At 39.8% G+C, this 25,160-nt stretch overlaps 1 protein-coding gene across 3 annotated transcripts in view; it reads left to right on the forward strand.

Annotated features, from left to right (window-relative positions):
- Window positions 1-25,160, forward strand: part of EPB41L4B (erythrocyte membrane protein band 4.1 like 4B) — a 169,522-nt gene that overhangs the window by 15,942 nt on the left and 128,420 nt on the right. The window contains exons 2-3 of one of the 3 annotated variants that reach the window (XM_056332553.1): window positions 19,572-19,703; window positions 19,920-20,094. The exons of the other annotated variants lie outside the window; for them this stretch is intronic. The gene's annotated coding sequence lies outside the window, so the exon portion shown is untranslated. The remainder of the gene's footprint in view (window positions 1-19,571; window positions 19,704-19,919; window positions 20,095-25,160) is intronic. 3 annotated transcript variants of the gene reach the window in all.

Genomic DNA, 25,160 nt, shown 5'->3' on the forward strand with positions numbered 1-25,160 from the left:
TGTAAATCTTTATTTGTAGATATTGCAGAAATGAGTCCTGCTGCTAGTACAAATTCAGTAATTCTTGATTGTGAGTAAAATGGCAAGATAAAAAATTTGAATTGACGTTTCTAATTCCTCAGTTATTTTTAGTTTAGTCTATTACTTGGAAATTAAGCTGGATGGGTTTGATTTCATGTTGCATTTTCCAACTTAACCTTACAAGGTTTAATGATTATGTTATATTTATGGAAAGAAACTTTAAGAACATGATCTAAACCAACACTTTTTAAGAAGCAGGTGGAAGATTATTTATGTCTTGAAAGCATAAATGGACAGTTCTGAATCATGCTGAAGGGGTTCCAGTGGAAAATATGCTTTCAACTCCAAATCCACAAGTTAGGTTAGAAAGGCAGGTCTCAGTTACAATGACAACTATATTAAACATTTGAACGAACATCCAACATGCCTCCTTTTCATTTATTTATTATTATTTTGGAGGGGAAAACAAGGGAACAAAGTTTTGCTTCAGATTTTTCATTCTTATGACCAGCTGGTGGTGGTGTTCTGATGGCTTGTGGAATAAATCCAATTTTCAAAATGCTTGAGAAAATGGAGTTCTCAGGCCATCTGGTGCATCTTTGTGCACAAGCATGCCTGCATCCATGTACAGTCAGGGACATTGTGCTGCAACTGCAGGGTGAGGGAGATCAATTTGAGTTCCTGGTCTGGGAAGCTAAAGGGTGAATGCATGCTGACCAGAGAGCTGAAGTGCTGTTTTAAGTTCATGGGTGAAGATTTCCAATTTAAGATTTTTTTTATTATTATTTTTAAACTATTATTATTTATTTTAAGCCATAGGCATTTGCTGCTGCTGTTGTGATGCTCCCAAAGCATCTTTGGAGGTGTTACACTGTCTGGGTAGTAAGATGACAAAGTCTGTAATCCCTACCTGGACAGAAAGACTTGAGGCTTTGATAAATCGCTGCAAAAAGATTACTGGAGATTGCCTAAGATGTTATTGCTTTTGGCTGTCTTGCTCTGTGACTAAACCGTCAGGAGGATGTGTGTGCACCTGTATCTTAGCCTGTCTGTTGAATAACCAGATACGAGTTTAAACCATAAGATACTGCACTGCAGCGACTGAGATAAAAGTACATATTTTGTGTTGTGGAGGAAATTATGATCTCCAGCAGAGTCATGGGAAGCATGCGCTATGTAGAGAGTACCGAGCTATTTGACAGCTGCAGCAAGATTGCCCATCTTGGCCTCCGTCTTAATAAGGAAAAGTCTGCTCTTCTAGCATGCTTCACCAGTGTGGTGGGTTTACCTTGGCTGGATGCTAGATGCTCACCAAGCTGCTCCATCACTCTCCTCAGCAGAACAGAAGGGTAGAAAAGATGGGGGGGGGGGGGGGGGAAACCCTTGTGGGTCAAGATAAAGGCAGTTTGATGAAGCAATAGCAAAAGTTGCACACACAGAAGTGAAGGAAAACAGAAGATGTTATTCTCTACTTCCCATCAGCAGGTGGTGTTCAGCCACTTCGCAGGAAGCAGGGCTTCAGTACACATAGCAGTTGCTCTGGAAGACAAATGTAAATAACGAATGCCCCCCTCGCCCCCCTCCCTCCTCCTTTCTTTTAGGTGTTATATCTGAGCAGACATCATATCATATGGAATATCCCATTGAACACTTTGGGTCAGCTCCCCTGGCTATGTCCCCTCCCAAGTTCTCACCCACCACAAGCCTGCTGGTGAGGGCAGCAGGGGGGAAGGCTGGAGAGACAGCCTTGGTGCTGTGTGAGCCCTGCTGAGCAGTAGCCAAAACACTGGTGTGTTATCACCACCTTTCTAGCTACCAGTGCAAGCACAGCACTATGTATGAGGGCTGCTATGGGGCTCAGCCAGACCCAATACAATCTCCACCCCTTATTCCATACCACTTGTGTCATGTTTAGGTCCCACATAACAATACATATGTATATGTTTTCTCAACATTCTATTGTATTTAATTATCATTACTGAAAATCCTTCTTAGCAACACTTACAACTTAAACTACATACCTAAAACGTCTTTATACCCAACACACAGATTTATATATTCTCATTAACTACTGTCCCTTGCCCTTTAACAGATAGATGTTACTTCTGTTCCATGAGCTTCCTTTAGTCCTTCAGATGTTTGCAAGAGACTATGACTTGAACTCCATCTCATCTGTCAATATGGGTACTCAGGACAGAAGAAGCAGTATGTTTGATTGTTGGCACCAGCACCAGCTCAGCTTGGGTCATCATTGCACTCATCTGGTTCCTTGTGAATCTCTCTCTGTTGGTTTAGGTCACTCCTGCTGCACTACTTCCCACAACGTACAACTCGCATTACATTATTTTTTTCCCCCAGGGTTAAATTGCCTTGAGGCACATACTGAGTCTCTCCATATTTCTGCATTACCCACCAAGTACACCCAGATCCTTGAGTGAAGACAATCCCATGAATGGAAGTCACCAAATCTTTTGTTCTTGTGTTACCATGAGCTCACTGTTTTAGTTTAGGAGCTCTGTGCCTTCAGTGTGACACATGCAATAGGAGCTGAGCACCGTTGTGGTTCTCTGAGGAGCTTGGAGCAGCAGTTGCTTGTACTGTTAGGCTTCTTGATATGATTCTGGACTGCTCTTCCTGCATTCACAGTATTCCTTGGTAGGGATTTTTGTCTGGAAAGCCCCTGGGAACTGCTACAAATGTACTTCAGGAACAAATTTTGAGTTTTACACTGGCCAAAATGGGATCTGAAACACTGCAAGAGAAATTGGATTGATAAATTACAGAAACAAGACATAGTCTGTAGGTGCAAAGCCTCTTGACTGCATGAAGTAGAGGAAATAGGTTTAGCTGTAGTACCTTTTTGTTTGGACTTTGTTATATAAGCAGAATTTCACCTTACACAAATACTGGAAGTTGACTAAAGGTATTGCAGTATTACAGTACAAAGTTCCTTTTACTTTGACATTCTTTATTGGATTGAGGTGACTGTCTTGTGATAACCTTGTAGGGCGGAAAAGATGAGCTTTCATTGTGGAACAGACAATAAGCCTACATTAAAAACTTAAAACATTTTACATGAACCTGGCCATGAAGAATTTCATTAAGAACAGTGTTAAAGCATAGACTAAACTGATAATTTACAAAAATACAATTCTGACCGTGCTACAACTGATCTAGATTGTAAGTATTCTAAGTATATATCAGTGACTTGGTAAACACTTCCAATATTCCCCCAGCCCAAGTGCTTTAGGATAATGGGGTGGGGTTGGGGAGGCAGTTCCACATTAATGAAGTTAAGCTCTCTGGTTGCTTTGAGACTTCTGTTAAACATTTCAGCTGATTCTGAGAGGGAGAGGAAACAAAGTCCCTCATCTGAGTTTATGTAAGTTTATGACTTGTCTAAACACACAAATTACTAGTTCATTCTGTCAGTGTAAAATAAATCAAAATAGGCAAAGTATAAATGCAATACTGTCGTATCTTGTGCATTTTCTAAAATGCTTTAATAGACTTCAGTGAAGTAGGTATGTGCTTGTAAATTGGCAGACTTCTGTCAAATTGGTTTCACTCTGCTAAGTTCAGTGTGTAGTTCAGATAAACTAGTAGCATGAGGGCTGTCTGCAATTGCGATAGAGATGACAAATCAGTCCACTGTGCCATTCGTGTGTTTGTAAATTTGTTTATGTATTAATGTATATGTATATATACTTGTATATGGTTTGTAATAACCATGAGGTTAAGGGTAGGGAACTGACATATTTCAACTAAATCTCAATGTATTTCTTTTTGGTCGGGCTGCACTGGGCCTAAGAGTTGCTAAAGCCCTGTAGTTAAGCTCCTTCCTTTCCCTTATAAAACAATAACTTTTTCTATTTATTGCCAATGTTTGTTTTAAGCTTCTGCATTTAGATAGGAAACTGCTGCCTTTATTTGGGTGTACTAGGTGCCAAGTGTAAAAGCTTCATAGTACTTCCTGTATTGGGTAACTACCTACAGAGAACAAAAAAGTTAGTGTTGCTTCCAGTATTTTAATTTACTATCTTCACATGCTTTTTCAAGGACAGTCTTGGTCTGAAAAGGGCCATTCCTGTAGTGCTGTGGAGTTGAATGCTATTAATTGAATCTCACATTAAGGAATCTGAGGAGAGGAAGAACAACCTCTTATTTTCTTCTGTTCCTCCTCTCCTTGTCTCTGAGCTGATCTTCATTCAAATTCAACCTGATGTTTCATTCAAACTAGACCCCTTTTTTTTTTTGATACTTTTGGTATGAAGTTGTCACAATAAATTATGATTAAGATTTAAGCTATCATCTGAGTCTTAAATTTGTGTGAGTGACTTGTTACTGGCTTTGTATGTGGGTAACAGATTGAACAGAACTTAAGGAATATACTCAAAAAAAGGAGTTCAGATCATGTCCTTTTCTCAAAGTTACTGTTTAAATAGAGCTGCTTTTCAGGCTTGTCCACTGTTTTTTTTTTCTTATTGCTAATTAGGATGGGGGAGGGGTATCACCACTTTTTGTTTTTCTTAGTGTTGTGTCCAGTTCGGGTTTTTTTCTGCATGTTCCTGAGCAGTATTTAAGAGACGTGGATGTTCCACTCTTGATATGTAAACCTCTAAGAACGTGTCAAGTGTTCACTGCAGCTTTCTCCAAATTTCATGCTGCTGACACAGAAGACAGCTATTTTACTGTGATAATCCTTTCCCATCAGATTCAGCTGCGTTGGTCAATATATTCAAGACTGTACATTAATGTGTCTGGTGCTGTAGGTGGATTTTTGTCCTAGTATGCCTCTAACAGAGGTAACCTGTCTTTCCCAGTGATTGTCCTTCTCACACCAGTTCTAAATTTGAAATACTCTCTGTGCTGGTTTGTCAAGCTCATAGCATATTGTTGTGGACAGAATGTATACTTGCCTAAGTACTGTGGGAAATGAGTCTGTGAAACGGTAGTTACCTTCTTCCATCTTCAGAAGCATACTCTTTTCTCTTGATGTTTTACGTTGAACTTTATATTTTGTTAGAAATGTTTCAAGACTAGAACTTGTGGGTTTTATGATATGAAGCATGGTTTTGATACTTGATGACAGTTATGTTGAAGAAGTGTTTAACGCCCATGTCTTAACTTTATCAGGGATCTTGTTCTTGAGGAATTTGGCTCCTTCAAAAACTAAACCTGTGGAGGAAATTTCATTTCTGTGGAAAGCGTTCCTTATGACTATCATCTATAAAGCGTCTTTTAAGAACAACGGCAGGAGAATGACGCTGCCAACCTCAGACTGCTAAAGTATATTTAGGTAATACTTCAAGTGAGGTAGAAGTATTGTATTTGCTTTGATTAGATGAGGAGAAATCTATGGGGATTGGCAGATAAAGTATTACTCAGACAGTCAAGTAGTAGAGACCCTTACAATGCTCTGGAGTTTGGGACTTTGGTGTGCGGAATTTGTTTAACCTTAGGGGAAAGATTTAACAAATTGTTCTGGTTAGGCCTTCTGTTGAATAAGACCATGTCTTGAAGCTCAATTTAAAAAAAAAACAAAACCAACAAAAAACCAAAACAGTCAAAAGGTGGGTTAAACTGGTTTTTACAACCTTAGTGATACTTGGATTTAGTTAAATGGAATGTTAAGCATTAACACATGAAAAGATTAATGGCAAAATACTGAAGTTAGAAACCGAACAGCTTATAGCAATCCATTTAAAGTGCATTTTTCTAAACAAAGATGAACTATTATATTTTTGTAATGAAGGCAGAGATTGCATTAACTCTAGTTCAAGCCTATATAATTTATCATAATTTGTTTACAATAGTAAGAAAGAATGTTACAAACTGTGCAACTCAGCATGATCATTCTTCTTTTTGGCACATTGAATTTGCATGCTCATGCTGCAGTCTTGACAAAAAGATAATGTGTCTTCAATTTGCCGTACACTTTTAAGAAAAAAAAAAAACAACCTGAGATTGTCAAGTGTGGGTTTTTCCCCACCCTTAAAAATGTGTGCTAACTTCCATACAAATAGGCGCAAACGTGAGATGATGTGAGTTGGGAAAGCTTTGGTATTTGGATTTTTTAAAAAATACATAAACACTTGGTAAATTTGGATAAATTCTACTGCTTTCTGTGATCTTATGCTCACAGAATCAGTAACTTAGTGGTTTTGCTTTAATGCTAAAGTGCACCTGTTGTTCAATACAACTTCATTATGTATTCTTTGTCACTATCTAATAATCTCTGTTTTGAGTTACTATGACTCATTTGGGGAGGGGCTGTGATGACAAAACAAACTCATGACACCTAACAATTTCTGGTTTTTACGTTCTCTTTCTGAAGCTGTTGTGCTCTTCACATGAATTTTTAATGACTGTTTCCTGGCTTCCAATCTTAATTGTATGTTGGTGCATTCTGTACTTGCTTTGGGCAAAGGAAACTCCAAGTACAGCTCTGGGACCTAAAGATCTACAGAGTGATAAAAACTTACTTCTAAATCAGTAGATAAACAAACTTACACAAGTAATTAGCACCGTGTTGGGAAAACTGTCTTTGATGTAAAAGCAAACCTGAACTTGGGAAGATAAATTATGAGTTTATTTAGAAAAAGAAAAATGGTTGCCTTTGTTCTTCAAGTGTAGAGGATGTACTTGTTTAGTTTGAGGGGAGAAGTGAAGGAAGCAAGGAAAGGTTTGTGGTCAAAGCTGGATTTGTATTCCTGAAAGAAAAAGATTCTTTGATAGGGGGAAACTTGACTACTGTCATTAGGATAATAATCTTCTATAGTCTATTAGCAGACAAATAATTTCTGGTTGCCTTTATTACATAGATTCTGCTACAGCCAGAGAGGATCTTTTCTGTGTGTGTTAGGTTGAACTGTCAGGCTTGCTTATTTTTTTTTTTCTTCCCTTAAATATTTTATCCTAACACTGTTTTTTAAAATCAGGGTTGACATAAGGGTTTCTGGAAACTAAAGAGACTACAACCTCTGCTGTGAAAGGTGTGGTGTAAAGATTAGGAACTTTGTGTTAATTTAAAATGTCACATGAATAAAAGAGCAGTGAAAGTGAGAGGAAGGGCAAAGGCAGTTAAGAACGTGACTTTGGTGGCTGGCTGCAGCATGTGCACACCTTTAGTGGCTCCAGATCACAAGCTTGCTTTGTTGGTAGTCACCACCTCAGTGCACTTCTGCCAGTGTCATAGAATGAAGCAAGACTTGTGCTGCCTGACTAATCACGCTGAATGTTACACTTTGCTAATAACAAATGCAGGCAAGGTACACACCTGTAGTGTGCTCCAATCCTGATTCTCTCCCCTACCCCCTCCCTCCTGCAGTAATTGTGATGTCTAGTGATAAGGGTTTTCACAAGCACTTTGTACAATTTGAAAGTCCAGCAAAGATAAAGTACAGATTATGATGCTATTTTGTTGAGAAACTGGGATGACTGTGCCATCTTTCTTCTGACATGGATAATTCTGGCAGCCCAAAATGAGCAAAAAGGAAAATATTTAGTAGGGTGCAATATCTGAATAAGATCATTGCTTTAACAAATCCTAGAGTGATTTGGAAAAGAAATGGCAGCTTCTCCTGAAAAGACCAATCATTAAATGCTGTTATTTATATTGTCCATCTAGCATGACTGCCAATTTCAGATAAAGGAAGTTGATGGGAACAGATTCAGGTCAACAGAATTGGTTTTATTCCTGATGTTTAAGGGATTATTTTCTTTTCATTCATGTTAGAAGCTTTTTGCCAGGAGAACTCATCAAAGATGAAACAAATCAACAATATGATTGCTATTCAGTATTTAAAACATCCTTGGCTGCAGTATTTATGTGCTGAAGTTGAATGCTTGTCTACTCTGCACAGGTCTTCCAAAGTAATTAACAAGTATATATTGTTATATAGTAATTAAAACATTGGCAATTTAAAAGGCTCTATTAAACCTAAAAATGCCAGGCTTGAGGAAGCCATGTGTATATGTGCTTGCTGGAGCAATTTGTCATTTGAATTGAGAATGAAGTCCATATTGAAGGCAAATTAACTAGGAAAGAACTGATCCAGCTGTATTGTAAATGAGCCTTAATGTAAGGCCAGTGTTCATTCTTACTGCAGATGTAAGGTAGCTGCTTGTGACACTGGATGGATGTTTAGCATGATGCTTTTACTTTCCCAAAGAGTGTGAAGTAAGAAGGTGGGAGGCAAGGGGGAAAAAAACACTTGAGGAAAAGTTGTAGTGTGTCCGCTTAACTGAAGGATCTAAGCAAGTTGATCTGGTGTCATACTGTCAGTCTTGATGGTAAATGTGAGTAGTCTTAGGACTGCTATTTAAATAGAGGCTTGTGGTGAAAGTATGTCATTGCTAATGTCAGTGAATTGTAGTTGTTCGTAATTGAGTATTTTTAGCCAATGGAATGGATACATTTTTTTATTATGTACAGTTTGGGCATATTGAGATTGTGTTCTTTTTGTCTAATAGCATCATGTATATAGCCTATATGCTTTTGCATTCTCCTCCTTGAAACAGTGACTCAGGTCTTACTTCATTATAGTTCTTGGTCCCAGTGAACTGTTCGACTCCAGAACACTGTACTTGAAACTCAGGAAGACACAACTAACATTTCTGGACAGAACCAGGGTAAGATGACTATTGCTGAGTTTATTGTGGTGCCAGCAAGCTGGGACCTGCTTATTCCAGTGCCCCACCCTTGTCGGGAGGCAAGCTGGCAGTGCAAACAGTATTATCTCAATAGGCCTTTCACCTGCTCAGAACAAACACAGATCTGGTTGAATATCTTGGCAGATCATAGGCAGCCAGCCATGATGAGTTTCTCTTCCATGGTTCAGATTTGGTGTAGATCCGTTTCTCTATACAGAAAATATCATGCCTGGTGCTCTGAAGCAGGTCTCAAGCTTCAGACTGCCTTTGTTGTCTGTGTCTTCTCTATGCCTACTTCTTTTTAAGTATGTTTTGGGGGGTGAGGATTTGAGAAAGTAGAGAGTCAGTGCAGGTCTAGCAGTCAACAGCATTTAGATGCCACTCAGATTCACTGTCTTCCATTTTGGAAACTTTTTTTAAGAGAATAGACCCAAGTACTGGTCAACGATGCATTAGAAACCCATTGCAAGATTGCATTACTGATAAAAGTAGGTGTTTTTCAGCTGAGCTTCTATCTTACATTTCACTTTTTAAAAAATTTCTAGGAGGGTGTTTTATGCTAGCTCCAGTTCCTGTGTCTTAAGCATTTTTTGTCTTGCCAGTGTTGCAGCCTATATAGTAAGCCATTTTTGAGCCCTGCTAATGTACTATGTTCGTTTGCTGGTTCCTGAAGCTTACTCGCTGAAATCAGTTCAGTCTGAAGAGCTAGGTGAGCTGCTGTCTGCTTTAGTTAACTTGGGTTAAGGTAATGCTGTGATCCTTCTACCTCCTTTTCCTACACTTTTCTGTTGCTTAGCAGGTTGGTTTTGTTTAAGTTAAACCAGTCTTTTAGTTGTGCTTATTCTTCCCCAAGTCAGTTTTACACCTGGAAGATCTTTAGGTCCGTTAGTTTTGTTGGTAGGGAAAAGCAGGACTGTTCCTGGTTTGTCCAAGTTGTCCAAGACGGCTGGCTAACAGTGGTGCTCTTCTCAACGTCAAAAAGAAGTCCTGGCAGCTTCCTTTTTATCTGCATAAAAAAGTGTTTGTATATTGGATGTCTGCAGGGCTGCTGCTTCATGGTGGGTGTTTGTTTCCCCAAAATAATTCAGCAGGAGCCCCAGTTCTTTTGTTCTTATTTAGGTGGCTAAAGGTAGCTAAGACTCAACTGATTCTTATCTTGAAGACCTAGAGATTTACTGTTTGTTGCCATAAGTGGGATGAGAGTAGGCAGAATGTGAGGGAACGGATCTTACACAACCTGTGGTTGTTCGGACTCTTATGCGAGTCTTACTTGGCTTGCGTTCATCTTCTGCCCCCGTTTCTTCAGCACGATTGATGCTGAGATGAGACATTAGCAAGGGAAGTGGGACAGCAGAGACTAAGCTACCTTTATATAGAAGCTACGTACATTGGGGTGATTGAGAAGTTGTAGAGCCTGTGCTGTGCACGGGTGAGCAGTCTCCCAGGACAATGCCAATTGGATACTGCCTGAAAAGTTTGAGGTGCTTGCTGTGGAGATACGCAATCCACAGAGGCATGTTTTCCTTAGGGAGACCCAGTTACTGGAGAGAGGTAATGGTGGGGAACCTTTTCCCTGTATACAATGGGGCACCATATTCTGCTCTTTCCAATAGCGAGAGAGGGCATAGTAGCTGCTGTGGTGAGCACAGGTTCAGAACAGAGGAACGTTGCTGGGCACTGAAACCAAAATGAGTTTTAATTCCCTTATCTCCTGCCTGCCTTCTGATAAACACGGAAACTGCAGGTAAATGTCACAATTCTAACCTTTGGTATATGCCTTTCATGTCATAAAGTGCTTTCTTGTATGATAATTAGCCATCCAGAACATAACAGAAGCACATAATGATTTTTTAAGCTCATTGTGCTGCAGACTTAATTTTATTTCATAGCTATATGTTTGTGTATGGGGGGGTGGGGGGCGGAGCGGGGAATCGCAGCGCTATCCACACAGAATTGATGTGTTGGATGCAAACGGCTTTATAACCTTGTCTGGTCATCACAAATGGCCTTTGACAAGAAATCCTGTAATTTGCACAGGTGCCATGCTTGCCTGTGATAACGAGATGGGTTTCAGAACCTGCCTCTGTACTTACAGGGTAGGTTTTGCGATGTTTCAAGCTAAAGCACAGATTTTAATGGTGTTCTACTTCTGTTGTACTCTGACAAATCTCCAGCATGTTCACTGTGCACTTGTTCTATGATCTACTGTAAAGGAGATAATAGTATAAACACTTCCATCTCTTTTTAATCTATTACCGTATGAATAAAATTTTGCTAAAAGCATCCAAAAAGATTTTTGGTTTTTTTCTGAGTGCATGTCTCAGTCCTGTTATGTAATACAGGTATGTATGACTGGTTCAGTTGTTGAATGAAAAGACAGAGGTATCAACATTTCCTTAGAAAGACAGGAAGTTTTCTTGGAATGTCTGCTTAAATAAACAAGAGATTGTGTCTTTCCCCCTCCTCCCCTGAAAAAAGGCTGAATTAATGGTTGCTTTCATACCAGCCTTTAGGTATTCTGAATCTTAATTTAAACTTGAATGAGGCTGGAATGTTGTTTGTTCTTGTGTGTGTGTCTGTGCAAATTGAAAAAGACATTAACGATACAGCTCTTACTAGTGACACCTGTTCTGATTCCTGATTGCTTTTCTTTTCTGCTCCTGAATGACACACATACCAGGAGGCATTGCTGGTTTGTTTTTTTTTTTAAATGCGATTTTGAGAGAACTCATTTTCATTAATTTCTTGATGTACTTCCTCTGAGATGTTAGAGTTACACTCTTGGAATAAAGGACTCTTAATCTTATTTCACATAAATATTTACATGTTGATTCGATTTTTCTGAATACAGTAAATCTTTTTCCTGAAAGCTAGTAGTATTTACAAAACCAGAAGCAGTTTAGTAATTTTATATTTAATTTTTTTTGCTTTCATGTATGAGAATGAATTACTAAGACAATTAGAGCCTTTGGTTTTCCCCAAAATAAACCAGAAGGGTATGGAATACTTTTCTGCCAGTAAAGGTACTGAAAATCCCAGATAGCAGAGAAGTTAGAAGTTTCAGTTAATTAAAGCCTTTTGACTGTAGAAACTGGCCTGATTGCTTGTAATAAAGTAGCGGTGTTTCAGGTGAAAGCTAAACCCACACTCCGGGATTATTTGATGTGTATTATCAAGAAATGTACCTCATATGTTGAAGGAGCTATGAACTCAGAGCTATTCAGTAACCTGGAATAAAGCAGGCTTGTACCAGTCATAGCTTGCTTGTAGCAGAGTGTAACACACAGGAGAAACTTAGGTAAAAAGAATCATTACAAACCTGAATCTCTGCATCTGAGTTTTGGGTGTTGAAACAGGAGTGATAGCTGAGAGTTTGCTTTCATACTTGGAAGCAGACAGACATGCATAGTGACACAGGATACAGATCACTATTACTCGCAATAATATTAGGAACAGTAAAACCTTTTATAAAATACATTCTCAGTGAAATTATTTGGAGTTTGTGCAGGCTTAATTGAAAGTGGTATAGACCTCTGCCTGTGCTCTACATTGTTTAAATCTCAAAACTTCGCAGACAGCAGTTTAACGAATTTGAAAAATAAGGGGCTGAAGCAATATCAAAATCTAGGGTTGAAAATCAGAAGTTTGCCTCCCAGCACTGAGTTATTTCTGTTGGTTGTTGCCTTGATTTTTTTATTTTATTTATTTGTTCTTCATTGGAACCTGAAGTATAGCTGAAGGTTACGTGCCTTGGAGGGTGGTGGTGTGTGCCCAAATTTCACTTAATTTCAGTTGGGCCCACGCTCCTTTGGGCTGCCTTGTAAATACCAAACTCTGTGTACGTGTGCTTCTTTTTAATCTTGATGGCATTTGTTTTGTTCTATTTGATCTTGGCATGCATATATATTAGCCCCCTGGTAGAGATGAGTCACATCTGAGCCACTGTACAAGTGCAGTGGTGTTTATCAAGTAGTAATTTCAGACTTCATTTAAATATATTTAGTTTAGCTTGAAGGTGTGTGCACCTTGAAGAACAGGCTTGACAAGATCTGGAAGTGTAAGTTGTGGTAAGGCAAATGTGATCTGTAAGGAGTTTGCAGCTCTGAAGTATTAAGAGTTGTTAAATGATGCAGGGAACAGAAGAAAGATTTTCTAGAAGATGAAAAATACTGGCAAAAATAGAGAATGGATAAAGTATTAAAATAAGACGCTTGGGAAACAGATTGCTCAAGTCAATCTTGAAAAGAAGAAAATAACTTTGAAATAACTTTGAGAAAGAAAGTTCTGCTATTTACCTTAAAGCTAGGCTACTAAAAAGGATGAAAAAAAAATTATGAAGTAGAAATTAAAAAGAGGAATAAAAAAGGAGAAAAAAGTATTTCAGTCTTTTCTCTCTTTAAAATATGCCTAAATGCGATGTGGCATTGTCTGTTTTCATCTATGTGCAGGTGAGACTTCAGTGGTTTGAACTGGTCTGTCAGGACCTTTGCATCTTGTGACTCCTGACTCTTGCACTAAAGCACAGAAGGAGCCCATGTCCTCTCTCTCAGCGCTGGTAGGGAGACAGAATTTAGAAACCATTTAATCTTTTAGCTTTGCTAAGAGTCATAGGCTGGCTTGTTACTTGGTAGGAAGTCTACCTTCCTGTTCCTGTCCCTTAGCAAAGGCAAGTGCTAAGTCCTGCACCTGGGGAGGAACAACCCTGTGCATCAGTACATACTGGGGGCTGACCAGCTGGAAAACCAGCTTTGCAGAAAAGGACCTGGGAGTCATGGTGGACACCAAGTGGAACATGAGCCAGCGATGTGCCCTTGCTGCAAAGAAGGCTAATAGCATCCTGGGCTGCATTAGGTGGAGCGCTGCCAGCAGCTCAAAGGAGGTTATCCTTTCCCTCTGCTCTGCACTGGTGAGGCCACACCTGGAGTGCTGGGTCCAGTTCTGGGCTCCTCAGTACAAGAGAGACACAGCGATACCAGAGAGACTAGAGCAAATGACTGCTAAGTTGATGAAGGGACTAGAGTATGTCATAGGAAGAAAGGCCAAGAGAGCTGGGACTTTTTCGCCTGGACAAGAGAAGACTTGGGGTAGATCTTATCAATGTGTATAAATACCTGAATGGAGGGTGCAAAGAAGATGGAGCCAGGCTCTTTTCAGTGGTGCCCAGTGATAGGACCAGAGGAAGTACGCACAAACTGAAACACAGGAGGCTCCATCTGAACATCAGGAAAAGCTTTTACTGTGAGGGTGACCAAGCACTGGAACGGGTTGTGGAGTGAGAGGTCATGGAGTCTCCATTCACGGAGGTAGTTGGAAGCAATCTGGACACAATTCTGGACAATGTGCTATAGTTGGCCCTACTTGAGAAGGGGGTTGGACCAGATGACCTTAGAGGTACCTTCCAACCTTAATCATTCTGATTCTGTTCCTAATGTGGACAGTTGTTAAAGAAGAAAGTCACCCTGAAGATACTAGGGACTGAATACCGCAAAGGTGATTGGGACCACAGAGATGCAAGATGATGGTGATCATTTGCCCATGATACTGTGGCAGAATCAAGTATCTTTGGGCCATTTGTTGGTCTTGTTCTTGGAAATTATCAAAGGCAAGAGAACCACAACACCCTTGGGTATCTTGTTCCTTTGTTTTAGTGTTCTAACTATGAAAACTTCATTCTTACCCAAATAATCTCAGCTGCAAGTTTGAACTTTCCTATTCCGTTCAGAACATTGCTGATTGCTGTCCTCTTCATAGAATTCTGTGTATTGAAACAGTATACATTTAGACTGTTGTGGTTGGGCTGTGGGTTCTTAGGTGGTAGGCAGGATAGCTTTTTGCATTTTTGAGACAAACATCCAAACAGACTTGTTACTCGTTCCTTATAAACCACATCTGCTAAGGCCATTATCCTTGCAGTGCTGTCTTGGGTGCTTTCTCTTTGTCAGCAGTTTAAAAAGTGGAGCCCCACACTGAGTATGGGATTCCAGTTCTGGTTTGTTATTGGTACCAAGGAACTAGAATTGCTTTCCAGAACTCACTGATTGTCTAGTCAACACTCCTCCTAGAAATGGGACTTGCTTCTTTTGGCAGCAGTCTGGTACTGACCTTGCACAGTTTTTAATCCACTGTGAGCACCCCATTCTCCTTTGCTGTATTTGCTTTATTGATTTATCTCCTTTGTATAGTATCTTACCTTTGATATTTTTTGTGTGTGTGTGTTTCAACCTCTTTTGTTAGAAACTTACTTCACTAGTACCACTTTGACTTTTTAGTGTAATCTTTAAAAAAAATTCTTGGTGCAGACTTGGTTTTTTTGGACAAATTCGCTGAAGTTATTTGAGCTGCAGTCTTGATGCCATCTATAAATGTTTAAAAGCGTACCCATTCTGTCATCCAAACCACTAATTAAAACTCTTGGAAAGAACCAGATCCAGGAAATCACTTGAAATACCCTACTGCTGGTTATTTAACTGCTGTCTTGTGAGTGCAGTTGATCAACCATATGAGTCCCCACGTTGTTATATTTTAGACCATATTCCTCTAACTTGTTCATGTGAGAGTATTTAGGGAAGATCATGTTGGGAACCTATTAAAATAGAGCTGTACTTCACCTGTAGTTTTCTTTCAACCTTTGGGTTAACTGCTTTGTTGGAATAGAAAGAACAAACTCTGCTATGAGGTTACATCCATCTTAATCCTCCATTAGATACATCTTCTGCATTGTGGTCATTTGGACTCAAGTGGGAAACCTGGATTCCTGTGGAATCCTTGAAAGTAATATGTCCTTTGGAAATACTTAAAATGCCCTTGTCTGAGGGAGGACAAAAAAGAAGGAAAAAAACCGCATAATGTAACATCTGTTATGTACTACTGTGAAGAGAGGCCAAGTATTTTACAGTGAAACATGAAATACTGAGAATATGCAGAAGTAACCAATTCTGACTATGGAAAGAGGGCAGTCCTCCCCGTTCTGATAGAGGCCACGAGAAGGTAGCACTTAAAGAGTTTTGGCTTTTTAGTTAGGTAGTAGGATGGAAGAAATAGTGTATCAGTAGGCTCCTAGCTTGTAAATGCAGTTGTCTTCATATTATTTGCTATAAAATTTAGTAGATAAATCAAAACCCCTCCAAGGTATACTGAGAATAAATAAACACAAAAAAAATTAAGAGCTATTTGTCCAGGACCTTTGTTCTAAGTGAACATGGTACCTGATTTGTATATCAGAGGAATTTTTTTCTTTGTTCTTTTTAATGTGGATTTGCTTGCTAGTAATGAGTAGAGATAGGATCCAGTACTGTGGAACGGCTTACTTAAACTGCCTTCTAGGAGTGGACTGTTTTATATTTTGGGAGCTTTTCCTTTTGTATTCATCTCATTGAAGTGCCACTGTTTTGTTATGAGGGTTTACTTTGGATATTGCTGTTTTCCACTTCAGTGGTAACTTTTCTCATAGAAGAACGGGTTATGAAAGCAGCTTTGCTTTTCTGGTATCCTAGGTTGATAAAGGTAAAAAAAATAAATGTTTTTTCCTTTTTAATAGTAGGGATTCTTGAAAAATGGCCTATGGAAGTTTGGCGTTAACAGTGCAAAACTTCTTTTGAAATGCTGCCAGCTTAACAGTGAGGGTGTGAAGATGCAGGGTCCTGGAGCAGTCTGCATCTCTGGAAGAAGCCAGCTAGCAGGCATTTTTGAGGCTCGTGTTGCTGAGATGTAATTGCATGTGGATCCCTCCATCTGTAATAGAGCAGAAGGATTCTCACTGTGGTCCCTTCTATTCAAAACTATAGATACTGTAAAGCAGATGCTTTGTGGAGCGTCTGCAAATCAAGAGATACCTCACAAGTTGTTCATCCTTATTTTGAAATTGGTTGTTCCAGCCTTTTGCAGAAAATGCCATTTCTTCTTTTCACCACAAAATGGCATCCGCTGCAGGGATCTCTGAGCATACATAAAGCATTGTTCTGTTGACTGCTGGTCAGTGCAGTATTTTTATTAGCCTTTCTACTCCTGTCAGAAAGGACTAGGAATTGAAAGAGCGCTCCCTCCTCTGTTAGGGGGGGTGGGAACATACTGTGGTGTGTGGTGTCATGTGTATCATGTGGCAACACATTGGCTGTTGTTTCTGTACTTTCAGTACAGAAGTGCTTTAAAAATATTGGAAAATTTTTCGAATCCCTCCTTTTATCAGTAGATACAGATACTCATTCTGATCTTTTTTGTCAAAGAATGACCTCAAACTATCTTTATGTGGAGAGGTGTTTTCCTTCCCTCTTTGAATTTAGATTTTTCTTTGGTGTAATGTAAGTTTAGAGGCCATAATGAACTGTCATAAGGTGATACTTTGTAAGCTCCAAAATTGTAAAATCCTGAAGCTATAAAACCATTTGGATTTCTCCAGTGGAAGAAAAAATGTGATATATAAGGAGATAAAGGTGCTCTCCAAAACTTGTCCCTTCAGAGAATGTTAAACAGGAAAATGCTTAGCATAACTAGAGTATATTCTTGTTGTTGGAGACCTTTCCAGGTGCTTTCAGTTTATAGTCATGGTTTGGAATGGTAGTCCAAACTCTTACTCAGAGCAGAGTCAAAACTGTAGACGAGTTTTTCATTTGAATTCAGACTGAGGGCTTTGTCCTGTCTTGAAAACTTGAAAAGAATGGAGATTCTACAATTTCTTTGGGCAGCCTAGTGAGAAGTTTTTTAGTATACCTGGTTGAAACCTATTCTTTTTCAGTTTGTGTCTTGTTCTCTTACCGTGCATCTCAGCAAAAAGCCTGGCTCTGTCTGTCTTTGCAGTTACTTCTGCTTAGGTACCAGAAGTTTGTTCATCTGTTTCCCAAATTCTTTGTTTCTCTAGGCTAAACAAACCCAGTTCCTTCAGCCGTTCTTCACAGGCAAAGTACTGCGGTCCCGTTATGATTGGTGGTCCTTCACAGAACCTACTCCAGTTATCAACATCATTCTGTTACTTGTCCCAGAACTGGGTGCCATCTCCCAGATGTGATCTAACAAGCACTAATTAAAGAGGAATAGTGAGTTCCTTCAATCTACCTGCTATGCTGCTGTTGATACAGTCCACTATGCTTGTTGGCCTTCATCGTTGCCAGGGTATGCTTCTGGTTTGTGTTCATCTTGCTGTCTGGTGGGAGCCTCAGGTACTTTCCAGCAGAGCTGCTCTGCAACTAGTCAGACCTCAGTATGTACCACTGCAGAGGGTTAGCCTGTCCCAAGTGCAGAACTTTGTTTATATTTGATTTTCATGTGGTCCTTACTGGCCTGTTCTGCCAGCCTGTCTAGGTTGCTTTGAATGGCAGCCCTACCCTTCAGTATGTCAGCTGCACCTCCCAGCCTGATGTCTTCCAAAAACTTAATAAGGATGCATTACAACTGAGGAACTCAACTTGTAACTAGTCTTTAAACTGCTGCCTTCTGAGCCCAGCCATCCAACCAGTGTTTCATCCACTTGGTGGATAACCCATCCAGACTCTAATACACCAACCTGGATTCTAGGATGCTGTCAGAGACCATGTTGAAAGTTGTATAGTCAGGGTAGTAAGCAACATTGGCTGTTCTCTTCTCATCCACAGATCTAGTCATCTTATCATAACATTTAATCAGGTTGATCAAGCGCGATTTATCCTTGGTAATTCCGTGCAAGTGTTTTCCCCCATCGTCATCTGCTTTGTGTGCCCTATAGTATTTTCCAAGAGGATGCATTTCATGATTTTCACGCAGATTGAAGTGAGGCTGACCAACAGTTCTTCAGATTGTGTGTTTACCCTTTTTGAAGATGAATGCAACGTTTGCTTTTCCCTAGTCATTGGAATCTTCTCCAGTCTCCACAGCCTTTTCCAAGTGTCTCAAGCACAGGGAGTTATTGGGTGAATCTGAAACACCTATTTAGTGAATGGAAGGGTCAAAAACTTCTTAATAAAGGTATTTGTCCCATGCTTGTTTGTAAAACCAACCTATGGTGACTGTTCTCTACCTTGAGGTACTTGTAGGCAAAAATATACAGTGGGGAAATTAAAAATGTATTTTTTTAAATTAAAAAAAGTAACAAAATGAACACTTTCAGTTAAATATTGGAACTTCTTATGCCATTCCCTTTTAAAAAGCACAAATACTTACTGCGATGGCTTTCTGTTTAAGTCTTTCTTTTAATAGAGTTGGACATAACCCAAAATTAAAGTTATATCCAGTAGAGTTGCAGCAGTTGCTTGAATTCCAGAGACTTGGTGAGGTAGCATGTATGGGTGGAACACAGTCATGGATAGGTGTAGGCTCCTTAGGAAGTGTTGGAAGAAAAAGAGAGAGAAAGCTGCACTCTACGTTAGGTAGCTTTGTCTGCGTAGATCTCTAGTATGAAAGCAGAGACATACTCGTTGAGTCTGTGGGGCAGAATCTGAGAGGAGGGAGCACAAGCAGTGGTGTTTGGGAGGTTTTACAGATTGCCTGAGAAGGTGGAAGTTGTGGTTAATGCTTTCTGCAAACAACTAGAGGTCTCCTGCCCATTATACCTTACAGAGGCTTTCAGCCATGCAAACATCTTCTGGGAAGGCCTTAAAACTTTGGGCAGACCATGTTGGAGGTTCCTAGGTGTAGATGGTGAATTCCTAGCAGCCAGGGGTAGTGCTCTGTTTGACCTATTTGACCACAAAAATGGAAGAGGCTGGTGGATCTTGAGTTTAAATAATCATGAGATGACTGAGTTCAGGATTTGGAGAAGGCTGGGAAGCTTAGCAGTAAAATCAGGCCTGTGGACTGTGGCTTATCTGAGGATTTGCTGAATTAGAGTCCATGGGGAGGTAGCCAATAAGTGGCTTAAAAAGGAAATTTGAAAATCTTTTTAAAGAAAATGCATGGACAGCTCAAGAACAGACCATCTCATTTTCCAGGGAGTTCAGGACTTTGAACAGAAAGCCCACTTGAGCAAGAGGCTTCTTGATGAACAAAACCACAGAAAAGGGACATATGAGAAGTGGAAACATGGACCAGCAACAGAAGAGGAGTATAAAAGCATTACTCAGGTATTTAAGGGTGAAAACTGGAAGGCCAAAGCCCAGCCAGAGTTAATCCTAATGAGGATTAACAGGAAGGCCTTCTACAGTTATGCTAGTAGAAGAAGGAAGTTCAAGGGGAGTACAGATCCAGTGATAAAGTGGGGGAGAAAACGAGACAACCTAGTGATAGACGTGTGGGAAAGACTGGTGTATTCAATGCCTTTCTTGCCTTTGTCTTTGCAGATGAGAGCCAGGTCTCACACCTTTGTGTGTACTGCTACAGACTGGGAAGGAGATGGGCCATCACATTAGGGAGCAACAAGTTAAAGACTGCTTAACTGGATACACTGAGATCTGTGGTGCTGGATCGATCGAATTCACCTTAGGAAGCTGAAAGAGTTGGCAATCTGACTGCAAGGTGAAAAATCATGGAAAAAAGCTAACGCTACACCTATCTGCAAGAAAGTCAGGCAAAACTCTGAAAGATACAGGCTTGTCAGTCTTACTTCAGTCCCTGGAGGATTCGTGGCTTGTCTCCACTTGGGTTCCATTTCTTAATACGTGGTCAAGAAATTAGTACCGTGCATTTAACAAAGAGTATGCTTATGCAGTCTTATTGCCTTCTGTGGCAAAATGGCTGGCTATATGAATGACAGAAGAACAGTGAATACATTACCTTTTGAGTTTACTAAGGGTTTGGATACTGTCAGCAACTGTATCACATTTAGAAGTTGAGGGAAGTATGGTCTGGGCTGAACAATCTGCTTAATCGGTTGAAAATCATTTGGACTATTATCAATAGCTCAACATCCAGCTGGCAGCTGAGAGCACTACACCAAGGGTTGATTCTGGGGTCCATATTTTTCAATACCTAGTGATTTGGATGATGACATGTATTTGCAAATGACACTAAATTGGTGGGAGTGACTGTCATGACATGGCAAAGCATAAATCCTAAGGCATCCTGAGAGACTTAAGGATTGGGCCATCAGAGGCTTCATGAAGTTGAACACAAAGTGCGAAGCTGTGCACCTGAAGCATAACAATACCATGAATCAGTACAGGCTGGGAACTGATGGGCTAAGTGGCAGCTTTGCTCAAAAGGACTGGGGATTATGGTTGAAACTAAGTTGAATATCAACCAGTGGTGTGCTGTCATTGTTGATAAATCTGGTACTATGCTACGTTAGGAGCGTGGCCAGCAGATCAAGGGCAGTTATTGTTCTTCTGCACTTGGCACTGATGAGCCTACACCAGGAACATTCCTTCTGGGCCCACAAGTTTAAAGGAAATGTCAAGAAATTGCAGAAGTTTCAGTGGATGATTACCGGGGTGGTTTGCCTGACCTGCAAGGGAAGGCTAAGGGAGTGAGCTTTGTCTGATGTAAAGTAGGCTAAGGGGTGATCCAATAGCAGCCTGCAGCTCTTTGGAGGACAGTTCCAAAGATGATGGAGCCAAGCATGTCTTGGTAGTGGCAGATGATGCAATGAGACCAAAGACCTGTTTTCAGTTCAAGAAGTTCACACTGGACGTTATGAAAAATTTCTCCACTGGGAAGGTAGTGTAGTACTAGAGCAGGTTATTCAGAGAAGCCATGAGATCTCTACCCTTAAAGGTTTTGAGGAGTTGCCTGTTCTATCTATCCTTATTGTGTCTGGATCTGCAAGGCAAGGGATGTATTGGAGCCTCCTGTCTTTACATAATTTTACATTATTTTAGGTTATTTTTCTTTTGTTTTGCTTGGGAGTGTGTATGCATAGATGTGAAACCTCTGAATACAGTGGAGATGCTTTAACGTGCTCTAGCAGTGAGCTTTGCAGTTAATTAATGTACCTCCAGTGTGTAGGGGAAGAGGTGGGGAAAGAAAAATAACAACACAGTTGTGTCCTTTGAACGAGAATGCTTTGTTCATCATTGGCACCAGTAGTCTTTTGAGCTTTGTCCTAGGGGAACGTGATAATCCTTCTGGCTTCAGAATTGCAGGCTGGCTTTTCCTCCTATCAGGAGGCTGGAGTCTAGGCAGAGTGTTTTGGTTGTGTGTGTGGGGGGGGTGTGTGTGTTTTGTTTTTGTTTTGTTTTTTTGGAGGGGGGGGTTTAATCTTCCCCATAACAATGGGAAATTTCCTATTAGTAATGGAGTTCTAATAGTGCTGTTTGGGAATTCTTAGTATCCTTATAGGCCTTAATTCAAATCAGCCTCTTAACTGAAATGGGACTGAGAAAGTGGGATCTTAAGTGTCCATGGGTATCTTCACACGTGCACCCATGCACACGTTTGACTGCTTTGGGGAGCTGCGAATTCCTCAGAAGCAGTTTTGTCTTAAGCTGCTTGTATTTCACTAAAATCTGCATCTCTGTCACTGATGGATGGCCATTCAAGTTCAGCATAATAGGAAGCAAGAAACTTGAAAGCGGTAGAGAACTGCTGATTTCTGAAGAGTATGTTCAGTAATCTCTGTTTGTGGGCTCAAGAGTTAGTAAAGACTATATTCACACCAGAAGATGGAGTTTACTTTCTGAATATAAATATTGGCTTGCTACAGCCGGATAGTCCAAATCTCTGCTTAATATGTTTAATATGAAATAATCCTTCATTCTGACTGTACAACACTGATTGTCCCCCTGCCTTCATCTTAGTTGCTGTTTAATTATTATCTTTCAGAAGTAGTATTCTATACCTCCACACCTGATATTTTTGTCTGGAACTGATCATAATTTTGTACTGATCTTTAAGTCTAGGTATTCTTTAGTGCGTGTGTGTTGTGAACCTGAAGCACAAAATCCAAGCGAGTTGCTCATGAGTTTCTGTTTGAAAGCCATACCAGGGTAGTGGGTTATGTGAGAGCTGTGCTTCATCTTAATTTGAGGTACTGGCACTTCAGAATTTGTTGCACAGTTTTCTGGAGCTGTTTGTCTGGGCAATGTGTTGTTTGGGCAATCCTTTGAGTATGGGTTGTTGATTCAGGGCCTTCTGCCAACTGATTGCCCAACTCATTTCCCTCCTGTACCTTGATTCTTGTCTTGCAATCTGTTCTCCAGTACAATTCTTTACACGTGCAAGAATTTTTTGGAAAATTTTTGTCAGTTTTAATGAATTTGTCTGTAAATATCTTGTGTGCTTTATTTTTCCAATGCCATCTTCTTCCCCCATCTGAGGCTCCCAGATTTGGCTTTTACATTTGCTTTTGTAATTGTTCTTAAGTAGGTTAAACTTACAATAACTGTTTAGGCAGAAGTTAGATAGAATGTCTCCTCTCAAATCCTACAGCTGTGCAAGGCTGTAGTATGAGCATCTAAATCATGTTAATAGTGCCCAGGCGGGCACCATTAAGGCATGGTTATACTGAGCATTTCAGGATCAGGCAGCAAGATTAAATTCATGACCTTAAACAGTTCTTGTAAGACTGAATAAAATGTGTATACCATCTAATAGAGAAAAATGTTTGTTGCATTATTGCTAGTTACCCCTGTGGGTTCCAGGCTAGTAGAAGATTGGCTGGTTTCCTGTGTTTTCTCTACATTGTCTCTTCCTCAAGTTGCGTTCCTCAATTGTACCTCATATATGTCAAACTTTATACCTGCTTCTGTGGCTTTTGTTTCCCTCTTCTCAGTTTTATTACTGTCTTCTCTTGCCTCTTAAATGTTCCACATAGTCACAGCTTTCACTTCTTTCAGTTAAAAGCCTTTCTCCTCTACTTCACAGCAGTGACTTTGACTCTTCAGTTTCTGGATCAGTAGCGTTCGAGGTGTTAGATGTGTACTCCTGGTATGGCATGCTTTCTTTGCTAGATAGCCGATCTGCCTTAATACAGAAAAAAAAACCCTCCTTTTATATTAATATTGTAACATTACATGAGTGAAAGACTGTTTGGCTCCACTAATCCCTACCCTGTCTGAAAACATCAAAGTTTTAATCTGTTTATCAAGATTCTGGAAAAAGAATATGGGATCAATAACTGTGCTGCTACTAAGTACAAAAAATACAGATGCTGTCTAGAGCTGCTGGAAAAAAATTAAGCTGTGGTTTCAGTGCATGATAAAATTTTGATCTTGTATGTAAATGTGATGTCTGTTCCATTACATAGTGTTATATGTGCGCCAGCTTGTTCTGACATGTAAGGCAGTTCTAGTTTCCTTATGAAGCAAAGCTTCACAAGGTGCAGCATACCTGCTGATATCTTCCAAAGTGAAGAAGACGTTTGCAAATTGTGTAAATTCTCATCTCCGGGTATGATGTAAACATTGCTAGTGAAAAATGCCACTAAGTACTCTACATAGTACTCAGATCTTACTCATCTTGATAGGTTATATTCAGGACTGTTTGGTAGATTATTTATTTTTGGTAGGGATTTCTTTATTTGAGCAGTGTCTTTGGTTGCCCTTTGAACCCTTTTGAATGAGTCAGTCTCATGCAGTGGAAAATGATGTGCTTTTAGCCTGTTTTTTTAGCATTAAGACTTAACAGCATAAAGAACTTAGCCACAGTAGTTCTAGCAGAGTTGTTCTTTTGCAGTTACATTGCAGACCTCCTGTTCTGAAATGGGTGCTCAGCTTTCTGAGAGCTTGCTCTTTCCGAGTTGCAGAAGTTACTCCAGAATAAATTGCTTCTAGCACAACCTCTCCATGAGGGAAGTGGAATGTCAGTTATTTTAGAGGGATGCTTTCCTAGGGTTTTGTGGTCAGTATCCAAAATGTAAACAAGCCGTAACTCATTCCTTCATTTGTGCATCCCTTCCAGGGTCTTGAAAACAACTAGCAGCTCTCTGGAAGATGATGTTTTAAGCATTGACTGTGTTGGATGAAAACAAATTGGTTAGACATGCACCTTTCTGAACACTGTTATTTGATTTCATATGTCTTGGGAACCACGTGTATTACACCAATGGATTTTTTCAAAAATGCTTGCTTTGTGTAGTTAGGCTTCCATTCTTCTTGCACTTACACTTGGCTAAATAGACATTTTGGGGTAGAATAATAGAGATGATTGTTTAGGTTAGTTTGATGCCTACCATTATCCTTATGCTTCAGTAAATTCCTACAATTTAATACTTTCCCTTATTCATGGTTTATCCTGAAAATTCAAAACAACCAGCAGCTTTAACATTGATGAAAGCTAGAAGACAACTGGAACATAACATGAGAAAATGCTTTGCTTCTAAATGCTGCACTATAAACAAAACTGCATTAATTCAGTATGAGTTACACAGAAAGTTAGGAAAGGCTTGTTACCAACAAACTGTCAATCTTATGTCTGTTCACTTGCAGGAAGCTTAAATTAAGGGGGTAGGGGAAAGTGGGAGAGTTTGACTCACATGGCTTGGGAGATAATAAATCTAAACCTACGTTTACATTTACGGTAACATAAAGCTTTAAAAATACTTTTAAAATGTTAAATATTTGTCATATTGTAGTTTGTCAATTTTGTGGGTTTGTGATTCACTGGAAATGAGAGAATAATTCAGGCTGCGGAAGGATAATTTCAAA

This window comes from Falco biarmicus, chromosome 3, assembly GCF_023638135.1.
Source record: "Falco biarmicus isolate bFalBia1 chromosome 3, bFalBia1.pri, whole genome shotgun sequence".
In the NCBI taxonomy this organism is placed as follows: domain Eukaryota; kingdom Metazoa; phylum Chordata; class Aves; order Falconiformes; family Falconidae; genus Falco; species Falco biarmicus.